This window comes from Pezoporus occidentalis, unplaced genomic scaffold (genome assembly GCF_034315485.1).
Source record: "Pezoporus occidentalis ecotype Australia unplaced genomic scaffold, CSIRO_AGI_Poc_V1 ctg30, whole genome shotgun sequence".
In the NCBI taxonomy this organism is placed as follows: Eukaryota; Metazoa; Chordata; class Aves; order Psittaciformes; family Psittacidae; genus Pezoporus; species Pezoporus occidentalis.
In genome coordinates this window covers 4,178,067-4,191,352 of record NW_026914941.1, presented here as the reverse complement: position 1 = coordinate 4,191,352, position 13,286 = coordinate 4,178,067, and the positions used below count along the sequence as shown (strand labels likewise).

Here is a 13,286-nt window from a genome sequence, read left to right as displayed (position 1 = left end):
TATTAACAACATGCCGTACGTACTATAGCCCAGAAAACCAGCTCTTGCCAGGGAAAGACAGCAGAGGTCAGACTGAATGGGTAACCTGAACAGCACTGGCAGAGCTGCAACAGGCAGCAGTGCTGTTTGCTCCCCCCTCAAACACCTATAGTAAACTCTTGGGGCATTCTTGTAGTCAAATATTCAGAGAAACTAGTAATATGTGGCAAATCCAAGGAAAATGAAGACAGGACTTACTCTGCTTGCAGAGAATCCCATCACCTGGGTGGGCAGCCACTGCTGTTTCCTCCTGAGGTGCAGGTACCTCAGGGCCCTGGGGATGGCTTCCCCAAACCAATGTTCATGCTCCTTCATGTCCCAGGAAGCCAGTAGTCTCAGGGTAGGGATGCCAAGCATCACCTACAAGCATGGAATACCGGCTCAAAGTCTTCAGCTGGGCACATGAAGCAAGCTTCTGAGAGCAGCGGCAGCCCTTGTGCGGACAAGCCGGGTCTGCCCTGTGCCAGTCACAGCCAGGTCTAACCGGTTCCAGCCGATCCCAGCACAAGGCGCGGCAGGGCCAGGCACGGAGCCGGCGGTGCCTCAGGGCAGCAGCGCTGAGTAGCCAGGGAAAAGTGTGAGGAATGGCCCGGAGCACGGCACGGCACGGCAAGGGCAGGGGAGAAGGACGTGCTCCAGGCCCCTGCAGCCATGACAGACTGTTAGACCATTCCAGTTTGGGTAGTAGATAAGCTTCCTGGTGTTAATTCCATGGTTTTTATGTTTCTGATTCTTTCTGGTTATGAAATATGAAGAAGTTCTCATCTATCACCTGGCTTCCACCATCTCTGTTAACAGACTGTCTGCAGTGCAAGTATTAGTTGTTAATAACATGATTGTTTTCTTCTGAAAACAAACACAGATGGAAGGGAAGACCAATTTGGTCATTAAGTTGTATTTGTACTGGTGACTGGCATTAACTTCAGGAAACATTGTTCTGTCCTTGTCCTTGCTGGCTCTAATGCTTTAATGTATTCATTAAATAAAGAACTAGGTATAATCCTGTATGGGCTTTTTTGAAGGATAATATTCTTTAAAAATTAGTGTCAGTTTATTAATATCTTTGCAAAATTTTGTGCTATGCAGTTGTGAACTGTTAACTGAATAGGCTGTTAGCATTTGAAAGTAGAAAAGACAAGAATACACAACCATGTGTATGTGCAAAAGACTGAACTAAGACTGTTTTCTGCCTATACACACTTAATGAAAAAAACACTTCCCAATTCACTGTGTACGCCTGCCACAATATAATCTTTCCAAGAAGAAAGTGGCAAAATTTGCCTAGCTGTATCTGGCCTGTTCTTTGTATAACCAGTTGTATTTTGTGGACCCTTAGGCAATTACGATAGCAGGCATCTATAATGGCATTTATAATGTACCTCTGTGTATATTAATGGGTGGAAATTTAGCACCATTTACATCTAGACATACTGCATTTTAGGGCTTTTAGGAAAAAAAAAAAATAACCAAAAAAAAACCCCAACAAAAACCATATTTTGAGTAATGCAGGGCTTAAGTGACATCTAAAATGACAGAGGAGAATGTCCTAAACAGTTTATTAGGAAGCTGAAAGACAGCTAAGGCACGACTGACAACCAGCCAGCATGTGAATAAAAGATTAAATGCATTTGTACAATTGTTTGTGCAGTGAGGAATGGTGTGTTCCTTTGGAAGCAACAAAGCATTTCCAGAGTTATTCTTGGTAGCATAATGAAGTTAGCTCAACCAGCTAAGGGTGTTCCTATAGCTTTTCTGAACTGTCATATCCTTGCATCACCTTTGCTTCTGTGAACAAATCTGTTGGATTTACCAACTAAATTATTTATAGTGTTCATTGTTGCTGTTTATTATCTACAGAGACACATTTCAAATCTGAAATGCAAGGAGAAATGAGTCAGGCTCTTAAACATGAATAAAAGAATTGTTTGGATGGTTCACAGATGGAATTTCACTGTTTCTTCATGCTGGAAAGGATATCAGTAACAGCTTTTTCTGAGACAATAAGATCTTGCCTATTGTTGTCATGCAAATAGTTGAATAATGTCTAAAGAAACACAGTCTGCAAACTGAAAAAATCCAAATATAATTTCTTCTTCTTTATACCTGTGCTTTTTATCTTTGTCCCTGAAGTAGTGCTTTCTGCACTGCATCTAATGAAATTCAGAGTGGACCTCCAAATCTTCCGAGCTGTCATGTCAGCAGTTCCAGTAGCATCTGGGCACCTTTGCCTCCACAAGGTGTCCATCAGAGAGACATCTCAGGAAAGCAGGTCTCTGTCTCTTGGTTTAAAAGTGCTTTTTCCTACAGGGACCAGCTCAAGACCTCAAGTGTCAGAAAAGAATACTGTGGAAATGGAAAGAATGTACTAGGCAATAAAAGAACCCAAACATTCAGCACCCTACCAAAAGCACTACTAGTGTATAAACCAATGCAACCTCTGTCACTATATCAAATTACAAACACTAAGACAAAGTTCAGTAATCCAAAGTCATTGTTACATTTATGGGGAAGACATAGAAACAAAATGTAAATAAGAATATGCTTCAATCCACATGTATAGTGGTGGAGAAAAAAAACATCGGCTAGGAAGGAAAAAACTTCAAACAGCAAGAACTAGGTTGAAAACAAGACGTACATAGCATGATAGATCTCTTGGGTCTCCAGAAAACATGATGCTGTTTAACAGAAAACTGAACTCCCCTACCAAGCCTTAAAAATAACACATGTAAAAGTCTGGGATCATAGGAGACTAGTGGAGAAGCTTGCAATTAGGTCTAGGAAGAAAGATTCTGCATACAACAGCTCCATTGCATGACTGACAGTTCCCTGAATCAGTTCTACCATGTCCAACCATACAAACATCTCATGAAAAATGGGATTCTGCATTTCCGTTATATTAACTATTTGCACGATCCTATAGTGACAATACAAAAAGTGACAGTACAAGGAAAGTACAGGTGAAGGCTTAGTACCTTGCAGTTTCAAAAAGCATTTCAGAGAATATACATATCTGGGGGGAAAATCAGAAACACTGAAAAGGCCATGAAAAAGATGCCTGGATACACAGGATAAATGTGCAGAAGTGCTGTAATTCTTCACTATAATAAAACAGAGAACACACGGACAGTCGAACTGCAGTAGAAAGCTAAGACAACTGAACTACATTTGTCTTAATTTGCTCCACTGACCTATACATAATATTGGACACACATCTAGTCACACATTTCTTCTCTGCCGTTTAACTATGACATTGCTACCCAATTCCCTTGTTCGTGTGAAATATTATGTATTTAAAATTGCTAGAAGTATCTTTATTTCTTGATCCTCTGAAATCAAGTGAATCATAATTGAAACAAAACAAGAAACAACATTTTTCTTCTAACAAATGACATATTTGTATATTCTATTATTGAAAAATTACTGTGAAACTATATAAATGGTAGCTGGTGAATACTTAAAACCAGTATGAAAGTTGAGAATGTAAAACAGCTGTGCTAAACTAAGGCCAAATTTCAGAGTAAAAATTAAAATTTTAATATTGTCACAATTTGGACACAAAGTTAAATGTAACCTGGAATCCCTGTGCACTGCAAAACACATTGATCAGCCATACCTTGTGTTGAGGCCAGTGAAATAAGTAACAGGAGTTTCAAGCACATAAAGATTTTCTCCACTCTCTGGGCTGTCTTTGAGAACTGCAAAGAAGGGGTGACTTTCCACAGCAGTTGGAAGTAATTTATATCCAGTAAGGCACTTGTATACAAGCTGATCAAAGTCGAGTGTCCTCAAAAGCAAGTCCTTGGATTCTAGAGGACCTATTTGCAGTTGGCATGTGGACTAAAGACAGCCTCTGAAAGGAAAAATAAGACTCAATTAATGTAATTTATTTCACATTTTTGTGTTTCTGAGTCTCCGGGCTTTCATCTCCATAACACTATTTAAAACAAAACAAAAATCTTGTCATCTCTAAAGATAAATGCAAGCTGTATTTCAAAGAGAATCCAGTATTCAAGGACAACTGTTTTCTCTCTGCTCTTCCAAATTTTTATTCCTTGTCTGATGGACTTAAAACCAAACAAAAAAATATTCCTCTAGAGTTAGAAGAATGTGCCTTCATGATTCAGTCTCTTTCATTTCTTTCAATTTGGGTTATTCTTCTTTAGTAATGCATTTCAGCTGAGCAGGCTCTGTTACACTTCTCAGCCATGCTCCTTCAAACTGTAATCTCCAACTGCATACTCTCTTTCTGCTTCTCCCACCACTACCATTGAGAAAATGTGATTTATCAACAAATTCAATACATAGCCTCTGCCTTGGGCTTAAAAATTATTACAACAGAAATGAAATAGCATACTAAATAGTGCCTTTCGTATTCTTTAAAAAAACATGGAAATAATACTTGGGACTAAAATTCTCCTGCAAGCCCTTCAAGCTCAGTGTACAAATTCAGATTTAAGTAAACATGTTAAAAATTGTAGAGCTTGACTTAATATTAAAAATTACAGAATCTGCGCATAATCATTGCAGCAAGAACAAACCTAATGATGAAAAAATAGAAGAACTGCCTTTTTAGTTTAAGTTGTAAACCAGAGATGGAGAAGGTGCCTGGATAGCAAGGTGAAAGCAAAGACACAAGTGGCAAGACAACATGCAATCAAAATCCACCATTCCAGAAAACAGCCTTGTTACACTCAAAGAGATGACTGTCAGAAATTTAGCAGGGTCATAACCATTAATCATTTTATTTAGCTGATAATCAGGCAGCTTGCTGACTTAATTGTATATAACAGCACCCTTAGAATTCCTGTGCTCGCATAAATGTTGACAACACTACAGATTTGTATTTGGGCATTCTTGCTACTCCAGTGACTTCAGAGCCTGAACATTAATTACACTTACATAATTATTGTGCTGACAATTAATCTGAAATTCTGTGCCAAACACACGATGTTTACTTTTTCATCCAAATTGACATATTTGGTTTATTCCCTCAGTCACAAACGTACAGCCACCCCTTCATCAATCTGGGCTAACTGTATTACATTAATTAGAAAGAAAGTTTAATTTCTTTTCCCTGTGTACCCAAAGGAATCAAAAGGACATGGTTGCTAAGACACATTCCTGTAAAAGAAAAGAATTTCTACCTATGCACATCCAGCAAGCCCTTATTATGTACTGAAAACAAACTTCTGTTAACAGCACTGAACTAAATTTTAATGCTTAAAGACTATTGTGTAAGACTGGAAGAAGTTTAATAAGTCAGGATTCAAGTTGTGATTAAAACCAGTATCCTTGGGCATTAAGCTAAGCATTGAAATGTACGCTGCAGTAAAAGAAGTTAGGGACAAACACACTCAGAACTGGTCATTATTTTCCTAATAATTTTTACCACCTCCTAATATTCTTTATAAGCAACAAATACTTACCACATGTACAGACCTTAATTATTCTATTCCAATGCGTATAGTACATAGAAGAGACAATTTCCTTTGGTAAATATTTACTTCTTTATAAATAAGTTAAATTTTGATGACTTATATAATTCTCTTTTGAATTTTCAGAGCAAATAAGATATAAAACTTTCTTTAAAAAAAGATGGAAATTTAAAATATTTCCCATTGCATTCCTCTGTGAATTACCCACAGTTATTACTTCATCAGGCTGCAGAAATGATTATTTTCTGCAAAATACTATGCAGCTGATTATGATTTCAAAGATAGTTTTGCATTAAGTTCGCATAAGTTACTGAGGATGCAAAATGAGGGCTGTGGGTTTACATTATTTATGGAGGCCTAGATGGAAAGCCCCTTCTTCCTAGAAAAGCCTGACCCAAGGTAACCAATGTTTCAATGTAGGAAATTTCTATTTTTTTCTTTTTTTTGCATTTGCAGTTATGCGTTGGAAAAGAACTGGAACTGGTAACCTCACTTTAATCTCTGTTTTGATAGCTTAAGTAGGTTGCCTAAAGCTTGCTCTAACAATAGAACAGTTTTGAATGTTCTGCTCCTTTTTAGGACTGGCTGCCAAGGTATGATCTATCACAATTCCAGGGCATCTTAAAGACAAGAAACGCTGGGTCTTTCAATTATGGAACCTCTTTTCCACTGGCTTTAGTCTAACTACTCATATCCAGAAGCTTCAAGGGGATATCAATTTTTCAAAGCATATTTCTGAACAAACTGTAGCCTGACACATGTGTGAAGGCAAGACAACAAAATTACTTTTTTCTGTGCCAGTCCACTAACAAGGCCTATACCCTAAGAAATGTTAGTACCTGTTACAACCTTTTTTCTCAGCAGCTCCTGGTGCCTGTGTACAAGGACTGGCTGCCCCGATTGGAAGTGCTGGGAAATAGTCTGTTGTGAGATGAGGAAGGCAAAATTTCAGCCAAAGATTGCTAGTAGCCCATGGATGCGAGAGGAAAAACACCAATATAGAACGGTATAAGATTCCAAAGGAAACAAAACAAAACCAGAGAAGATAATCAGGTCATTGGGCATAACCAGGTCATCAGGATGATTTGATGATGTCCACAGAGCCTGGTAGGAGATGGACCTAGGGCCACACCAGGGTCTGGGTGCAATGGACTATGGCCCTCTGCTCCTGCAGACAGTATGCAAGTGCCTAGCTCCGTCGCCCATTGCATCTTTGCATCTTAGCAATCTTTTTGTGTCTGCCAATGAATTATTTTCCTTATTAGTCTTCATAACTTTATGTCCAAAAGTTGAGTTCAAACTCCTTAGACATAAACGTAAAACTTCATATGGGAAGAGTAGAATTAGCTTCTAAAAGTTCTACATAATTCTTGCAGTTTCAATTCACGGAAGACTATATTATCCCTTCACGTTATATCAATGTATATTAGTGCTACATTGGTTAAAAGGGAGACCACTTCACAGTTTATGCCTTGTCAACTTCAAATACGCCCACACCGTTTGACAAGAATAAATTGTACATTTAGTTGTCATTTCAATGCTGCTGTTGTTTGAAAATATTATGGCTCTAAGCAGCAAACATAAATCACATTTCTTTTGTTATTAAGCCCTACCCATGCATCAACCTAAAGAACTTCAGAATCCTTCCTAAATAAAGGAGTGTAAGCAAAGACAGATATTTCCTAAGAAAGAGTAACAATCAGAAATACAATTACCTCTTCAGTGATGCTTTTCCCTAGACCAAAACAGCATCACATCTACATTACTGAAGAACAGCCACTTCTGGGGTAAAAAACAGTGGAATTCTATTAGCAGTAAGCTTCATAAATGTGAAGAAAATGAATATATGGAATTATGATAGCTTAGATTAGTCAGCAAATATGTAAAGAAACAAGGCAAACCCATATAAGTAAACTCAATCACAAAATCCTCCAGTTATCTCCATAGCCGTTATTGCTATATTGTCCCATTATGTACCTTGTGAAAGTAGATCTACTAACAGAAAGCATAAAGAGGACCCAAATCTCATTAAGCTGAGAAAAGTTAAGCCACAGTGATCAGTAAAGTACAGGCTTTGGACACCCAAGAAAACCTGAATATGAGTCTACTATGACTTCTTGAACACCAGGAATAGAAGAACTTTTAATTACCATAATGTAAACAAGTTTAAATATCAGCAATGCTTTAAAAATCTGTAGTGTCATTGGAAGAGGCCATACCATTATTGACCTGAAATTACCATTTAACTCAGCAGATTTTATTCCTTTCTTACCATTGCATTAAATTTACAAAATGAGAGATCTCAGTTTTTTTTTTTGTAAGATCCGTTATTATTGTTGACTCTTCTGCTTTGGGACAACCTCATAACTTAGATAGCTACTATCCAACCAGGTTGCACTTTGCCAGTTTTCCACATTGTTTTAACTTGGCTGAGCCACTACCAAACCTGATCATGTCGAAAACTGGTAACTAAACACTTCATAATTGTTACAATGTGTACAGTTTTTTCTGTGGCAAATAATTTCTAATTTTATTTTATTGTCAGTAATTCTGCTTCAGTTTTCTCAACCTTGCTTTTATAAAATAAAATATTTACAACCCAGATACTGTTCCATGAGATTAGGCTTCATAGAACAGTAGTTCTAAAGGCAAGGTAACTGTGCTATACTGTGTTCCTTACCCTACTGGAGACTACCAAACTGAGGCCAAAATTTCTCTACCCAACCTAACTCTTTAACTGGTGTCAGGCAGGGAAAGAAACTCAAGTGAATTACTTGACTTTGCAATTTATATTAGAGCAAGGATTCTCCAATTAAAAAGTTACGTTCAAATTAAGTTGTAATGTCAGACCTCCAGATTTAAACACTCTTTTCAGAAAGAAAAAACAACCAAGCAAAACATTTCCGTCTCAATAGTACTTAAAATAAACATTATTGATAAAGTAAAAACTCAATAGAAAAACACAAGCAATACAGGAGAGCAATATCAATGACAATTATGTACAAATTGGTGAGCAAATAAAAGTACAAACATCAGTTTATTATTGTCTTCTGATAACCAGAACGGTCTGGTAGTTATGCATATGTTGAACTTCAGTATCCACAGTGAAAATTTAGTAAGATCAGTGTTGTCTAGGTATGATATACTTAATAAAAAAATAACACTAAGTAGTAACTCTTCTAATGTATCTGTTCCCGGATCTTAACAAATAACCTTAGGAAAAAAAAAACAACAAACCAAAAAAAAACCAAACCAAAAAATTCACAGAATTCCTGACTGAAAACCATTACCAGGTGGATAAATCATTAGCACTCTCTCCTGGCAGATCTGAAGCCACCCTCAGACTGGAAAGGGCCATTGTAAACTGTTCAGTTTGGGGTTTTTTTGCAATAAAGTCAGTTCTGAAGAGCATCCTTTTTAACTCTTGGTAAGACTGAAGGCCACTGAGATAAACAGGCACAGCAGCAGTCCTACTGCTCTTGGCAAACCACAAGAAGTGTTGGTGGTGACACAGATGACAGTGACAGGCTGACACTGTAGATTAATTTACAGTTAAAGTGTTTCTGATATCCTGATCATCAAGTCAGACCATCTGCAATGAGCTATTAGTGCTTAAGGCACAGGAAGAAAGAGAGACATTACCTCACCAAAGGCAGGGAATGACTCTGGTCTGGAAACATCAAAAAGCAATCAAAGAAAAACACTGTCAGACCCAATTTCTATTTGTGTTGGGTTTTTTTATAGTTGCTCTTTTTTATTTTATACATCCACTATATAAGAAAAGCTGAGATTTTGAATAACAGACAGATAAATAGGACCAAAGGATAGAAAAAATGTTCTAATTTGAAAGGCATAACTATACCTTTCTTGAAAAAAGTATGAATTTCCTGAGGCATGGTGTAAAGCCATCAAATAAACAGGTTTTTGTTTCAGATAGAACACTGAATTAATTGCTCCAACCCCAAAGCTCAAAGAGTGCCACCATTCCACAGCCAGGAATACATACTATAGTTGTCACTTGCAATCCTGTGTCAGAGTATAAAATCTCTGGTAGCAAATACAGCCATTGCCTGAGCAAACTGTATTTATTTTACAATTCTTTTCTCTTCTGTTTCTTATGCCTCAATTTATCCATTTTTATGTCATCTGCACATATATATGTTTTTTCATGTTTTCAGTAAATCAGAGATGCTGTGAAGATTACAGGACAAGATGCCATTTATGAAACAGTCACGAGTTGGCATGTCTACAACTGGTAGAGGTTAAAGGGGAGATACACAAACCAAAGCTGGAGTTCCTAGTGCTCCATTACTAAGCCGTGAAAATATAAATTTATTTATAAATAAATTGTCAAAACAAAGCACTTAATGTGCTGGCTTATGTTACAAGTCACTGATGCCCTTGGGCTAAGAAAATTTGTAAGAATGCTATTGATTTTCTTTCCTCTTCTGACTCACTGCATATTTTATGCTGCATATTTCTGGCTGCTTAGGCTCCTTTTCGAAGTTGTTCATTTTCCAGGGTAAATACTGATGGGGGCATTTCACTCATTCTGAATTTCAGAGTTGATTAACAGTGAGTAAATCTTTGGAAATTAAAATGAGCTTTATCATTAGAAGTCTGTAGAAAGCAGCAATATCTAGGGATGGGTCACATAACTGACTTGTGACTGACTGAATATAAGCCTTTAAATGATACAGATGTGACAGTGCTGATGTTCACTGATTATAAAATATAGAGAGATAAAAGAAAATAAGTGTTTTCATAGCATTTAAAGAGCTCAAAGATCATAACTTTACAACTTGGCAAAACCAAGGACAAAATAACTTCCAATAACTGAAATCAAATTAATGTAAAATGACAAAATTTTCCTCTTTTTTTTTAAATAAAAAAAAGAAAGAAATATTATTTCATGAGCTTGAGCTTCCAGAAGACCATCCAAACCTCTTTCTGAGGCCACTCATTTCTAAGCAGTGCTTCCTTCTCAGGAGTTTAAACTTAGTAGTGGATACCAAGCCAAAAACCTCTACAGGAAAAATCTGACTGCAAGTATAGATCTGAACCTGTTACAGAATTAAACTATCTCGCTTAAATTTTTAATAGAATAGTCTGAAGTTTTTGTTTCTTACAAGGAAATTAGGCATTGTAGACTAGGAGATAAATCTAGCTTTCCATGTGACAATTCATTTAAATCTGAATGGAAAAACCTTAAAAATTTAAACTTCTCTTAGCTCCAGTTTTTCCTTCATCATGATTATAATACTTCATCTTTAATGTCTAAGCATTTGCCTCCCTCTCTACAGCGTTATTTCACATTTTGCAAAATGCAGTATTTCTAAATTATATTAAACTTTAACAGGGGATTTCAAAAGAGTTTGAGTGGTTTTAAGCATACCATTTTCTGTACTAATGACAATTTCAAATACATAGATAAGATGGGAGAAATTAATATACAAATTTAAAGAAGTTATCTGTTCAGCAAGCAGCAAGCATATGATCAGGATTTATTTTTTTTTACAACTATTGTATTTATGATTTATTCACTGGTATTATTACCTGCAGCTCTTTCTTTCTTTCTGCATGTGTCATATACCTTTTCCATTTGCTGAAAAGGATGTTTTGAAACATAATGGCAAGCCAGGGTGAAATATATGAATAATTTTTGCTTAAAGTTCATATTCAAATTATTCTTTGAGATTGAAACTAACTAATTGCCAAGTGAGCCAAGGAAAACTACCAGTTTTAAGATTGCTAGTAGACATTGCTAAAGGAAATCTGAACAGGGTGGAAGATACTGAATTAGTTACCCATTCTTTGACTCAGATAAAATAGCATGCAGAGAAGTGAAACAGGTGGTTGGTGTTGTTTTTTCTGTGATTTTGTTTTATAAGGGATTATACCTATTTACTTCTACTCAGGTTTAGGTAGATTAATGATAATCTCAATGCATTCTTTTTTTTTTTTTTTCAGTTAAGAAGCACTGGAAGTCTAAGATTATTTTACCTCTTTCACCCCTTCTAGTTGTGTTGAATTCAACTTTTAGTTTTAACTTCATAAGCAGAACCATGATGGTGAAGCTGATCTTATGTAATGATTTATGTGTTATGGCCACAAAACCAGCACCAGAGAGTGCAAGTAACTTTATGTAAAAACTTTTGCTTTCAGGCTGAGGGGGGTTTTAATTAAATTGTTATGGTAGCAAAGAGCTCCATGTATTCACTTTCTTATCAAGGGAAGAAAGCAGAACTGAACCTTGCCCATCAAAACAATAATCTGTGCTGCTGTGAAATAACATTAAATACATTCCCTCTGCTTATCTTCATATCATGACGGCTGTTTGCCTGCAATGACTGGATGCAAAGGGAATGTAATGTGACAGGGAGTAGGTTTTGTAATTACGCAGGGAGGGTCATCTTGAACTTGTGGAGAGAAAATTCTTCTTAGGGCTATGGGAGATTGTGCTGCTGCGGTTTTACAAAGTGCATCAGAAGAGTGGCTGTCTTGGACAAAAGCTCCTTGAGGGAAATAAGATACTTATGAGATGCCAGTAGTAGTTACCTCTTTCAGCTTCTAAGTATCTCTACCAGCACAAACAAAATTGCCTCTCACATTCATAGAGATGTATATTAAAAAAGTCCTAATTTGTATTTTTCTTTCATGTTAGAAGAGTTGCAAACCTAAACAAAGCATTATTATTTATATTTATAGAAGGAAACTGACACTCCAAATGCATATTTACTTTCCAAATAAGTCTTTTAAAAATTTAAATTTTTAATATCTTGAATGTGGTGCACATGCAACAGAAGTGGTTTATGCAGCAGTGTATGAAGTTAACAGCCACTCTCCCAAACACCCCTCATTAACAGTTTTTCCTTTCTTTCTTTCTGATCCACAAATTTTGGTGCTACATCCCACTACCAGTAGGTGGGATACTGAGACACAGATAACTGGGAAACAACGCTAAACCTTGTGGGCCTTACTTCTGGAGGAGCCCTGCAATAACACAGGAGCAACCATCCCTGTATTAAAAATCTTTCTTCCACTCCCATTTTCACATAACAAATTAACTACAACTGTTTTATTAATCCTCATAAATTCTGGATGCTCTCTTTTCTTTCCAGCATGCTTATGAGGCTTGCTCCTTCTTCTTTAAGGTCTTTACTGTGGAGAAAAAAGGTACTGGTGGTATCTTTTTCTAATTTCATAAAAATCACTCCCCATTTCAATCCACAGATACTGATAGGCAAAGACATGTGTAGCTACTTTCACACAGGTATTGCATTGCAGAAACTCAAATTAAATCTTTCATATAAAACCACTTAAATTTTCATCATCACCAGTAGGCATTGAAAGCCTATGTGTCCAAACTTGTTAGATGCCCTCCTAGGAAAAAAGCCAGCTCCTGGATCCTACACAGGTGCCAATGTTTTGTGCACTGTTTATTAAATAGAGGAGAGTTGATGGTAAATGGGATAGAAAATTATCACATTATATTATTCAAATTCTTTTAAGGGCAAGATCTAATATCAAAGTTAATATTTTAAGCTTAGTGCTGTCTATTACCAGGTAATGAGTAACAGCATTCTACTGGCTGCTTGAGTACAGTTTCTTTTATATCTTTTTGAAAGATACCTCATGACAGAGGCAAAAAGGATTTTGTTTCAGCTGTAGCATATACCGTACTTCCTTCTGTCTGCACTGTGACCTGTACATGTAGTTACAGATTCAGTATAAATTGCAATGTAAATGATTAAAGTAAAATAAAACGTAAGTTTTACTTAAAGGATGGGCAATAATTTTTTTTTCTTTCTC

The 13,286-nt window shown here is 36.5% G+C and overlaps 1 long non-coding RNA gene across 1 annotated transcript in view; it reads right to left on the bottom strand.

Moving 5' to 3' along the window:
• LOC134168129 (uncharacterized) overlaps positions 1-13,286 on the bottom strand; it is a 213,490-nt gene that overhangs the window by 27,874 nt on the left and 172,330 nt on the right. Inside the window, exons 3-4 of the long non-coding RNA XR_009966443.1 lie at positions 3,653-3,889; positions 2,143-2,382 (exon numbers count right to left, since the gene is read on the bottom strand). This is a non-coding gene — a long non-coding RNA (uncharacterized LOC134168129). The remainder of the gene's footprint in view (positions 1-2,142; positions 2,383-3,652; positions 3,890-13,286) is intronic.